Genomic DNA, 13,608 nt, shown 5'->3' with positions numbered 1-13,608 from the left:
ATATTTTGCTGCTCATGCCATAAGCAGAAACAGAATCATAAGGCAGAAATGAGTAGCACTCTCAAAATAAAGGCTGCCTTCATAGTTCTTGAGCCCATAATACGAGTTCAAGAAACTGCCCAAGTGGTAAGAAGGGATTGGTAGGTGCAAGATATGTGATCACAGTGGTCCTGTGGTGTGTCTGCAGTGAGAAATGCAGACATGTTAAACTCAAAGGTAATGTTGCTTAAATAATTTGTGTGCTTCTGTATATACATTTGCATAGCAGCAGCAGTTACTGGAACTGATACTGGATATTTCTGGTGGTCTCCTTTGGTGTAGGGTTGTGCTACTTGTACCTTTGAGATGTGATGACATTAGACATTTCTCAAAACGCATGCCAAAACAAGCAACCCAGTAATTGCTTTTTTGCTTTTCCATTGTTCTCTTCTATGGTAACTGCTTTAATGCTGTTTGTGTTTGCACTAACTTATTTTCATCTGTTGTATTTTTTAAAAGCATAAAAGTCACAAACAACTGATGGAGTACACTTGCATCATCCAGCAAAGCGTTGCACGGGTATTCCTTGAATAGCTTTTCTGAATCAATCATATTTATATTGCAGTGATCATCTAAAATAGGTTTCTGTAACAATGTATTTTTGCTCAACATGGTACTAGACTGACAAAGTTACCATCAAGAAAAGCAAACAACTTGGCTTTCCTGGAAGTAAAATATTATAGAGGAAAAGCAGGTGTGCAGGCACTGGCAATTCATAAAGCAGAGAACGAAACACAACGCAGATGGGTTTCACTGCCATCTTGGGAATGCTGTTCAGGGGTGTTACAGACAACAGCAGTCCTCAAAATGTTCCCAGACACGTTCTGCAATCGAGGGTGAGAGCTACAGAAGCTCTGCTTGGTGTGGATTCACAGGCTGTGCAAGGTCCTCAGACCCCTACCCTGGCACAGCCTTTGCGTAAGTTGGGCTCTTCTTTGGGACCTGGGTCATCCACCTGCAGAGCTCAGTGCTACAGCCTGTTTCAGTCTTTGTGTGCCCATGGTGGGGTGTGTATTTGGTCCCAGGGAAGCACACCAGCTGTCTCTGCAAACAGGGAGCCATGGAAAGCAAGGAGGTGGTGGTGCCCCATTGCCCAGGTATCTGGTAAGGGCCAAATTATGGTATGGTTAAATTCAGGTCACTTTACTGGCATCAAGAGATGTGTGTGGATCTGTGCCAGAAAGGGATCTTGTCTATACAGCCATATCATGCTAACATTAGATATTACAATACACGGTCTATTACAATGTACTCCTAAGTTAATTCCCATCTGACTGATGATCTAGCAAATGCCAGATTTTGAGTTTTTTCTGATGGATGTAATAACACTTTATCATCAAATATCTCAAATGCTAATCAAGGCACAAGAAACAATGAAGCAAACATCTCTTCAAATTAATCTAAATCAAAATAATCTGTTCAATTAACAAAACTACCAAAGGATTAGGAAAGTGGGATGAATTGAGAAGAATGACAATTTTTTCACCTCAGCATCACTGGTTTGTAGGTTGCTAAAGATAAGGAGACATAGAGACTTTGCTAGATCTTTCCTTGCTTTTTGTTCTATGGAGAGATCAGCATTAGGACAGATGAGGATTAGATCTACTTATGAGGGGAGAAACTAAAAACAGGGAAAATCCCTAAGGCAGTCTGGGGGTGTAGCAGCTATAGCAGAATTTCCCTCCCCTGACAACTAAAGCTAGTCCACCCAATACAGGAGAGAGAAGAGTAACAGCGTGTAAGGTTCAGCTCATGAGGTGGTGAGGATTGCTGGTGCGGGATCTATCCCATCTGCAGGTAGCTTGGAAGTTGAGGAAGGAAGATCAGCCCATCTGGCCTCTGTTCACAGAGTCTTGTTGGCTACAGGCTTTGTATGTACATAGATAATTTGTGGATTTCCCCCAGAGAGAGCAGATCCAGTTTAAAAACCCATCTGAGAGCACAATAAACACGGCACTGAGCTCCATCTGCTCCCTTACGCAGAGCTGTTCTGTAATGCTTTATCAACACAGCTGAAAACTGTAATGCATGGGCCAACGACTGCAAGATGGTGGTAGCTGTTTCTAATAGGCACTTACATGCTTAACATCATGTAATTGTTAATGCAGGATTTCTACATGGAAATAAATCCACCTATTAATAAAGCCTCTGGGAGAAAATTTCAGATAAGAAATAGTAATGATTTTCAACAGAGCTTGGTGGGGTTTTTTAGGGCAGAAAGCAGAAGATTTGCTGTTTAGCAGACTCAAGCCTCCTCTAAGAATTGCTTAAAATAGTAAATGCCATCCCTATATAAACAGAGTCCACTAGAAGTCATTGACTGAACTAGTACCTGAGGGATGTAAATCTGATAAGCATGTTTTTATTTGTCATTTAGGAGAGTCTCTTTGTATGTTAAATGGGATGGCTGATACCGAAATTACTCTGATCTTGTTTTCCAGCTCTATCTATCACTTCAGTCATGACAAAGAGCTCAGGCTAGCAGTGCTTGGAAGAAGGGTAGTACAAGATTTGAAGATCATAACCCTGTCCTGTTGTGGTTTGTTCATGGTGAGCTGGGCCATTCATACAGATTCATTCAGATGCTTCTTTCAAGACACATTTACTGTATCATACAAAACTGGGCTACATAGTTCTTGCTCAGAGCAAGATTAGAAGACTATGTATGTTTTCCCTGAGACACTAAAAAAGCCCTATTGACAAACAGAAGGCCTGGTTTCAGACTTACTGCAATATAAACAGAAAAGCTACACATAAAAATAAAATGATCTGTACTTTACATAAAACTTGAAATAACGTTGGCTGATTCAAAAGGAAATTTCACTACTGCTCATTTCAGAATTGAGGGTGGGTTTAGTGGTGATGAAAAAATCATACATGAAAATGAACAATGAATACTTACCAGGTGATCAGCAAAAGCCTAACAGAGTTTTAAATTTTTAAATTTAACAGAAAACCTGATGAAAACTGATGACTATATAAGCATCAAAACATCTGTTTTCCAGCTGCGGAACTGTCATCAATCACATTTCCTCTTTTGAGGTTGAGATTGGATATTTAATCTTAAACCACACTTTCAGCTGTAAAATTTGTCTGAAACAAGGAATTACACCTTACCAGAAGTCATCACAATCTAATGAAAGATGCCAGTGGAATGAATCAGTATCACAGGGATGAAAGTGATGGTGGTGCGGCACCTGCATCCAGGTTTGATTTGCCTCCAGGGCAGTGTGAAAGTATGTTGTTGAATAGGGGTGAAACGTTGGCTGAGTCAAACATCTCGAACATGGGTTTCAAATGCAGCATATCCATGTTGAACATGGTAAAACATCCCGAAATTGTGATGACAAAGAAAGGGTTTACATGGGTTTAGCAGTTCCTGCTAAAATGTGTTCTTTATTTGCAGCGGTGGTTCTCTTACCGAATGGAAGCTCCAGTTCTTCTCTCTCTCTTCTGGCCTAACTGAATTATTCTGATAATTTACCTGTTTAGGATTCTGTATTATTCATGCAAACAACTGCACCATGTTTATTAAAAGCAGAGAGCAGCAGAACTTGTTATAAACATTATTAACACTCTGACTATTGACTGTTTTCATCACTTGGAAACTCATAAAATGATGTGTTAAAAACTATAACCTGTAGTGTGCTTTGTCAGGAGTGCTCCCATTAGATCCATGCAGTTTCAGTCCAGCTTATTCTTCTGTCTGTTTATATGCAGACATAACACTTAACAAGTGATAATGTGTAAACAAGAGTATGCTTTGTGCAGATAAATGGACTCCTACTGTTGAACAAGTCCTTAGGAGTTTGCATTAAAAATAAATACAGATGCAAACAGGAATACAATATTTATTTTAACAGCAGGACTTTATCACTGGTAGCATTCCCTGATGTTTCCAGGATTAAAGAAGTGGCTTTTAAAAGAGATTCACTAGTCCAGAAATTGAAAACAGTTTAAACCTTTTGTTAATAGCACCAAAGGGAAAGATAATAACAATTAGCAGATCTTCACAGTATCAAGAAATAACATCTGCATTAACTGACTGAGAATTGCTGGTGTTGTGCAACCAAGTCTGTTTACTCACTGACAGGCATAGTCATAAGAGATGAAAGAAAAGAGGCACAATGATTTCCACTGATCTCGGCCTATCAAATAATACTGAGGAGGTTTTTATTCAAGACACAAAATGGATTTGGATTCCATACTCCATTGAAAATGCAGAGGAGAGAAGTACAAGTAGGATGTTAAGTATTTCCGATAAGTGCTTCTCATTAATTCCAAAGGTGCTTAAAAGAAAACTTATCAGTGGTTCAGAAAAGCCATTTCTCTTCCTGAGAGCATCATATCCCTAAACTTGCCTTCAGCAGTTACTCTTAAATGCTACCCAGTCCTGTTTCCCTCACCCTTCTCCCCTATTGGTTTTTTATCTGCTTTAGGTCAGAGAGGGAAATAACGAGGTTCAGGAGAACAGTACTGGAGAACAAAACATGTTTAGCTCCAGGTTCTAGATCCAAGTCAAGCTCAGACCTTTAGAAGTGGCCTGGTGAAAGGCTTTCAAATAATAATGAGCAAAGCAAGGAGAATACAGCAAGAAATCTTCACAAATATTCCTTTGAATAAAAGATGCATAAATTTTCGTGTTTGATTCCCTTTTGCATTTAAAGTGTTATAGCAAAAAGGTAAGAAAAATAAAAGCACTGGAAACACCTGGAAGAGAACTACTTTGACTGTGTCCTGTGCTTACAATGGATGTGATTGTGGATTTTATCAGAACACCTATTTAAGGATGTTTTCTTTTGCACAGTCGTCCAGTTTAGTCATTCCATGATTTGGGCTACTAGTCAGACAGTGAGAATGTTAAATGTCTGAATGAATACCTAAGGAATAGTTTTGAGAGAGATCATATATTGTGATGGGTTTTTTAAACAGGTGTGAGCTATAATGTTGAGCAGAAACAAAAATCATGAAGTTACTTTTAACAGCAGTTATCCACCAAGCAGTAAATCCACCTAAGTTTCCTATTGCTCATCATCCACTCCAGCTTTAAGAAGCTAGTCTATTTCTTTGAAGTTCAATTTCCAGATCACATAAGATAACATCACAGTTGTGTGAAAGATAAACTTGTAAAAGCAGTTATGGGATTCGTGGGTTCAAAGGTCACTTTTCTCTTCCTTATTTCTCAAAGTGAATATGTAACTTCTCTAAATCTCTTGCTGTTTAAACTGTCCCTCTCCATCAAAGAGAATGGTAATACCTCCATGCTATGGAAGCAGCATTGCTCGTGTAATCAGTTTAAGCCCATGCAATGCTTTATACTTGTTTGATTTTCTTCCATCACAGTATCTTGGAGAAAAGTTTTCTTCTTTTTATTGGCACAAAGGCAAAGAAGGAATTTAGTGGAGTGGCAAACTAATGTATCCTGTTACGGTAGCTCTTTCAAAATAGAGCAGCAAAATTTTGTGCAAGCATGCTACATAAACTAACTTTGCACTGCAAATTGCAAATTGTCCTTACTGGAACTTACCTTTACTGTGAAAACTACTCAAGTTGCATATTCTATTGTTCAAAATCTGACCACTCTTATTTTTTGAACACTCAAGGGTATGTACGAGTATGTAGAGGAGTATCTTGCATACAGACCTAATATACTACAGAAATTACTTGTTCTTGGAGACCTCCTAAAGAAGTCTCTGATGCTTCCCAATGGAGAACTATTCTACAACACCAAAATCACTCCAGAAGGTTTAGAGTTGAAACCTGTTAGGCAGCAGTTGTCTGATGGAAAGTGAGGGACCTGAGCCAGAACTGCTGACTGAGATCTTTCTTGCTGCAGATTTTCTTACTATAAAGTGAGCCCTGGAAGTAATGGCACTGGAACTAGTGCGACTTTTCACATCCCATTGGTATATAATTCTCCAAGATACTATTTTGTCAAGTATTTGTGTTACTAAAGTATTTCATAACATATCTGCCTTAGACTCACAAAATCTCTGTGATGCTAAAGGCAGGCTTCCCAGCCATCTTCTTATCTCCAGTTCACACTGAATATTCAGGGTAGTAAGTTCAGGCTTAACAAAAAAGTTGATTAAGACAAGGGTCCCTTTCTCCAAGGACCTTGCCCAGAAGACTTGTCTCCTCTGGAGGGTTGGTAGTTGAGCATTGTGGAGGATGTTGACCACTGAAAGGGGTTGATCAGGAGCTTGTTGGCTGAGAACTCCTCTTGGCAGGCAAGGAATGGGGCCAGTTGCTATAAAGCTCTGAGGCAAGTGGAGAGCGAAGCTGAGAAGTGCAATGTGGAAGAGGCATATGGCAAAGTACTCCAAATCCTAAATTTGCAGAACAATAGGAAACTTAAGGAATGGTACTCGGCTGTTGTAGTTCTATCTAAATGTGGCTATTTCTTGAGCTTTATGAAGAGAGAATAATTGAGCTATGCTCAGGTGCAAAGAGTTGGTAGAGAGCTGGGAGAAGCATTGTAAGGGGACTCCTGTACCATGCTGGGAGCTGCATTTAACTTGGCTTTTGCCCTTGCCAGAGCTATATTATAGGTATGTCTATGTCAGCCATGTACTTTGTTTATCCCAGCTGTGCCTTGTTGACTTCACTTTCCAACTTGACCTTGGGCTTGCTTTATCACTACAGAATTGCCAGTTAACAACTCAGCTGATCCTGGTTACAGCCTCTGGACCTCCTCTGCTGTCCTTGTGTGGCTATTGTGTGCCTGGGCCCTTACTGGTTTAGTCTTAACATCTGACTCCACTTTCCTAGTAAAGCAGATGCCTCATTGCAGCCAGATAAGGTAAGCCATAGTGTCTATGACTTTGGGAAAAAATGTGTTCAATTCTGGGGGGGCTAAAGGCAGTTGAATGACAAAGCCTTTTTGTGAATAGACAGAATTTCTGTGCCTGAGGAATTTGCTGGTGAGAATGATGTAAATCAATGTATTAATGAGAAGCCTTGCAGGTTAATAGAACTTTAAAACAATGAGAATCCATGGAGTCTGTGCCATCATAATTGGGTGAGCTTAGAGAGAAAACTGTGACTTGGGTCGTGACAAGTCCAGGGCCACATCTGAAAGTCAATGGGAATGTTTCTGCTAAGATAAGCTAGGGGAGGATTTTACCTTGCAGAACTCAGCGGATGCATATGCTGTTAAAAGGCTTAACTATAAAGCTTTCTGATTTTGTTCTCTTCATTCCCTTAGTAAAGTGCAACATATGGTTAACTTGTCTGTTGGATCGTGGTCTGTTAATGAAGCAGACACTTGGTGATAATTATACTTCCAAACTCCCTGATTTGGCAAGCTGATCTATCAGTATTCTGGGGGATGGCAAAGGTCTATTTTTCATTTCCTTAGTGCTCATCATGCATGAAAAGCAGCATATTTGGATTGGTTAGCAGTTGAAAGTTGAATTAAACATTTCAGAAGCTGGAAGAACTTTTGAAGACGTTATTTTTATTGTTTGTGGGTTTTGGTGGGGGTTTTATTTATTTAATGACAGCATAAGCAAGTTTAATGTTTCATTTGGATGATGCCAGCTGTCCATTGTGAATGTAGATGATGAGCCACTGGAACCACATGGCTGCCTTGAGCAAATACGTGCAATAGAAGTGTACTGTTACATATCCTGCAGGTGCTTCTGCTGTGGGAATCCATTCGCTCAGAGGACGTTTAGCTGATACATTGTACAGCTGGTCAGAGGAAGAATGCCTTTAGGCTATTTGAAAGTTTCCACAGGAAATGCCTTGGAGTTTGCTGCAAAATGTTATTTTATAAAATCAGGCTAATTTTGCAATCATCTTTTCAGACTGCTCCTTCCAGGTCTTTGCCTTTCCCATTCAATTTGCCTCTTCTTTCTTTTTACTTTTTTATGAAATACATACAGTAAATGTCTTAAGTTTTTTATTTAAAGGGGTAGATTTCCCCCCTCTTTTCCCCCCCCCCATCACAGGATTCATCTCTACATCTTTTGCTCTGCAGCAGGAAGCCAGAGAGATACTAGGAGAAGGCTATGCTGACTTTAGTAAAGCAGAGGGCACGAGGTCAAAAAATGTGTTGCCAAATCTGCTTAATCCTTTGATTCAGGTGGACTTTTGACTGCTTTGCTTCACTCCAGGAAGCTTTCCAGCTTGTTGCTGCTGTTTGCTGGAGGATGGCTCTTTTCCTCCTTGCTTTTTGTGATTACCTTTCTGTCTAGTCAACGCCATTTCTTGTGAATGTGCTCTCTTAGACTGGAATACCCTGGAGAATGTGCTGGGAAGCTGTGCGCTTCTGAAAACTGGAGTGCTAGAGGAATGTGAGATCTTCCACACCCTGCACTAGGGTTGCTTGGATGTTTTTCAGTAACCTATTGTCACCTAATGACTAAAGAGACAGGGAAGATGTTTGTCTTATTCTCAGAGTGATACTGTGGAAATAAACTGTTAATTTGGAACTATGATGTTCCACAGGTTGGTGAGAACAAAACTTAGGTCCTTGATCTGTTTGGTATGTGCAGTGTTCTTCGGCTGCCAGCCCCTATCTATCTTATATTCAGAGAGGCTGGAAATAATTTTCTCAAGCTTTATGGAAATGCCAGGTTTTCAGCACAGTGTAGGCCTAGAAAGAAAACATAAATTTGCCCTAAGTGGTAAGTGGCCAAGGAAGCACTTTTAGCATGGTATCGCTTTGTGTCTTTTGACTATAGCCATTGCCAGCACTTAAGTAATGATGCATTTGAATTGTTTGCACTCTGACTCCTTGGGTCTTTGCTACGTGTATGCCATTTCTTGCCCTAATGTTCTTTAATCTGAAAAAATATTTGGTTTTCCATTGTAAAAGCCATTTCTAGATTTCTATTCCAAGGATACTTCGTACACAATGATGGTTTAAAAGACACTATGATAGCAAATGTTAAGGGTTCTGCAGCTTTTTCTGTGCCTCTCTGTACTCTGCTAATTACAAATTGCAATGTACTCTGCTAATTACAAACACACTTCAAGGACTGCAGATTAAAGTGACATAATGTGTTCTTTCCAGCTTCAATTTCATCAGAACAATTACACATGCTTTCAAATCCTTTTGTATTCAACAAAGTAGATATGTTCTTAAAAGCCATTGAGTTTCGTGCGACTTAAATGCGTGCCTGAAGTTAAACGCGTTCATAAAAGCCTTGAATAGAAAGGAACACAGTCAAAGCTCTCATGCAGCTTAATTGAGAACAGGTTGGTTGATGAGAATGGTGCAAAGCACAAACTCTTGTAGACCACAGTGAAGAAAAGAATTACAAAAGCCACTAGCATCATCAAAACTTTAAATGCTAGAAAGCTTTCTCCCCATCCTTAGTCTAATCCTGGGGACAAAACAACAAGTTTTGGCAGGGGCTGGAAGAGGAGGAAAGGCTGGTGTGAGGAAGAGGCAGTGGCTACATCAGATTGCTTTGCTTCTGATGTAAGGAAACATAAGACTGCACAGAGGTGGGTTTTTTAGCACCATCATCCAATGTGGGATACAATTGCATGTGTTTTTATATTGCTTTTACTTGAGGCTTGATGATTCAGATCAAAGTAGAGCAGTCTTCAAAAGCTCACAGAATTAACAGTCATTTAAATATGGAAACATAGAGGAAACGGTTATGTGATGTAGCTGACTTCCCACATAAGGTTTGGGGTACAATATTTTCCATGAGTGATTTCAGTGATTACAGTGAAAAGAAAAACCCTTACGTTTGCAAGGAACCTAAGGAGCTCTGACCTAGAATCAGTGAATGAGATAGGGAGGCAGTGTGGATTTTAGGGAGCTGTTCTTAATTCCTATGGGTGTAGGGGAGGGGAGGAAATGTCAGTATCTCTCCATGAAATGGTTCCAGCCCAGTAAGAAAGCCCAGCTTGATCTTGTCTAAATGCGGGGACAGAAGATGATGTAAGGAAGATCCTCAGTGTCTTATTAAGCACTCAGATACTTGTAGAAGGGAAAGGTTATGCAAATGAGTCCCTTGTTTTCCTAGGCTGCTGACACAAAGCACTGATGAGATTTGGAGGAGATGTTTTAAATTAGGAACTTTGGGAAGAGTTGACAGTTGCAAAAGGGCACTGAGGTCACCCAAAGGCATCTGGTAGCACTGTCACTCAGTAGCACAAAGGCAATTTGGCAAGCGGAGGGTAGGACAGAAAATTGAGCCTTGTTGGAGAAGGAATAGATGGAGGTCACAGTTGAATTCTCGAGAAGTAACAAGGTTACAGATGTGAACTCCATCAAATTAAGCGCAGGGCCAAAAGAACACCTCGGAAATGCTGGTATGCACAAATGCTGATAAAACTTTGTATAAGTTCTGAATTTAAACATACACCAAGTCAGCAAAATTTACAGGAGAAAAAAAAGGCACATAGTGAGGGCTATGTTAATGAGAGGTCTTCAGCTGACAGTGAATATAATCACCTCCGTATATTGGGGCCTCTGTTTTCAGGATACTGATTCCATCTTTTCTGCCTTGCCTGTGTCCCTGTCCCCCCCCATTTTTTGTGTATTTTTAGGAGCATTCAGCCCATGGGTATAATTGCTTTTGTTTCTTACTGTTTGTTTTGTCACCTCTTTTCCTGACTGCCAGCACAGGCTTTGCTGGTAGCTTGAATTTTAGTGATTGATATTGGGGGGAAAAACCTAGAAGTTGCTAACGTATAAATACAGGGGGTCTTCTTACTTTGTCCACTGACTTCAGCGCATGGTGATATCTCCTTACACCAGCTGAAGGCCTGCCTGTCTAGAGGCAGCTGGCTTGTAAAATGTGGTGGTGTTTCAAGAACAGAACTTTATGGTATGCTAAATGGCCAAACAAATTAACCAACCCGCTCCTTGGTACAACGTGACACAAAATGAAATACAAAGAGGTAAGAGAAAACAAAGGTATGATCTAGATGCTGGAGTGTAGTTGTATAGTAGCAAAACTATGGGTGTTTTTATTCTGGTTTGTTGTGGGGTTTATTTGGCTTGCTGTTTATTAATTCCTCCTCTGGGTGCTCAGAATCTGAAATAGTCTTTAAAACTAAACCAGCATGATCTAAAGTGCTCTTCCTGACTAATTAACCTTAATCTAGTGATATGGTCAGTGTTCACAGCACTGAAATTCATCAGTGCAGGAGTGTACACAGCTAGAGATGGGCTTGATCCAAACCCCAGATCTGAGCGTCTGTGTATTTTAGGCCAGTGAGGTATGTGGCACAGCCTTCAGAACTCAACAGTCGTTGTTTACTCAGATGAACCTCAGATCCAAATCCAAGCAGAATCTGAGCCACTGTCCATCCCAGGTGTTATATTAGAAATGCTGGTCTGCGACAGCAGGGATGAATTGGATAAGAAAATCATGCTGACAGCAAAGCACTTCGCTTTAACACAGAAACACCTTGGAATCCAACCTAGCTAACACTTTGACATGACTACAATAGTATTTCTACAAAAGGCTCCTCGCTGAGCAATTAGGAATTGGCACTTCTTGGCTACATTATGAACCTTGATGCTCACAAGGATGATGCAAAAAAATATAGACTGTAATGTGGGTGTGGAATAGCTAGAAAAGAATGAGGTTGTGAGAGAGATTTCTGTGTCATGTTCTCATTGCATCAGGACTAGTTACTTTCTGGAGGAATGATTTTCCTCTTGGTTATATGATGGCAAGGTTTTGGGGAGTACTGGCTTGTTACTCTGGAGATGGCTGTGCTGGATGGACCAAGAACTGCTCTTGACTTTAATTGTTTAGAATTGAGCAAATTGCAGCAAATTCAGTACTTGGTGGAAGTTTTATGTGTGCAGTTACCTGACAGCCCTCCCACTCCCTGGATCTTTATTTCCTGGCCCTTTCCTGGGTTACAGTTCAATGGCAGTAGCATATGAGGATGTTTGCAGGTCCTATTGTCCTGTCAGGTGTCCACGCTGCAGACTATTGCACTGGTCCTCTGCCTGTCCTGTCTCAAGTTTCCCTTGTTTTTAATTCAAGTAAGTGAGTGACATGGGTGACATGGACTGTGTACTTTTTGCCATATGTATGAGTATGCCATATGTTTGCACTTTTGCCGTATGTACGGGCCTATGTTCCTCAGTTGTTTGCTCCAGTATTACTTGACAGAGTTGTATTGTGATTTTTGTACTCATCTACAGAGCTCTCACTTGTTTTCCTTTAGGGATTTGATAGCATGCAAAAGGTGCAAATTCCATGAAAGTGGTGTAGGAGTAAGTCCATGGAAGTAAGATTGTTGGAAGTGGACAGCTGGAAAATGATAAAGAAAGAAGTCAGGCAGGTTTCTCCTTAGGTAACCACTTGCACTATAATTCACAGTGCCTGGAGCTTCTAACCCTTTGTGCTGAGCATTGTGCTGCAGTGTTGCCTCGTGAAGATTAAGGAAGTGTTTTCCTGTAAACTCGAGACCATCAATGTGTGCCAGCAAGCGTGTGAATGTTAAACCTGATGGGTTGGGAACACAGGTATGCATCTCAGGAGCTGCACATGGCATGAATATTAACACTTCTAGTTTCTACTCTTTAAACAAAGTGTGTGTGTAGGGATGTGTGAGGGCTTTTTCCAGCTGCTGCACTAAGGTGGTGTTTTGCACGCTGTGCCTGGTTATGGCATTACTGAAAAAGGTAACTGATACACGTCAGATGGAGTTTGCCGTTTGTCTGTATCGTAACATGTCAATGCTATAAACTGTCTAAAACCTCATGAGCCGGGGGAGTGTTCAGATTTGTGAGGCCAAACTTCATTAATCCTCTTTTCCAGTTTGGTCCTATAGTCCAGTGATTTGTAATTCCCCCCAAGAAGCATGCAGACCGAACAGCTCTTTTTACAGGAAAAGGCCTATAAAGAGAGAGAAGCCTGGACCTGAAGCTGCAATGTTACATGGTTTAGGGAGGAAAAGGTGGGGGAGGCTGGTCCTGTTGCTGTTTTTCTCAATGCAAAGGTTCAACTTCCTTGACAAATGATGGACACTACCTCCAAAATTGGAACTCTGATCCCAAAGGGGCCCTGTGTTATTATAACATAAAGAATGGTTATTAAACTGTCAGAGGGTTAATAGTTTCATCTTAATAATCTTGATAGATGGTGCGCGTTTAGCTAGTGCTTCCAAAGCCCACAATGAGCTTTAAAATATTTTACTATTGGCTTGCCCTTCATTTCCTAAGGAAGTCTAAGGAGAAGTCTTCTTGCTAATAAATTCTTTATCATAACTTAGCTGGTTTTCCCCTTATAGAAGGGAAATATATCCTTTACTCTGCTGTCTGATTAATCGGTCTAATTTTATCAGGAAAATTAAATTCTCTTCTTTATCTAGGAAGTTATTTAAAGAGGTCTGAGTAAAATCCCAGCCCATGAGCCTGATGACTTTATTAACTTATTACTTTTTAAGTGGTTTTTGTCTGAAGGATTCCTTTCAACTTTGAGGCCCATTTGTCTTTTGTTCTAGGGATTTCAGGATGACAAATGGGATGTCAGATATGACTTACTGTAAGACCATAAGGAATTTGTATAAGGTAGCTTTTACCCTTACCTCAGAATGCTCTGTATGAGGTGACTTGTAAAGCTGGACAATTTTGAT

This window comes from Psittacula echo (genome assembly GCF_963264785.1).
Source record: "Psittacula echo genome assembly, chromosome: 3".
In the NCBI taxonomy this organism is placed as follows: Eukaryota; Metazoa; Chordata; class Aves; order Psittaciformes; family Psittacidae; genus Psittacula; species Psittacula echo.
Note: the sequence above shows the minus strand (reverse complement) of the source record.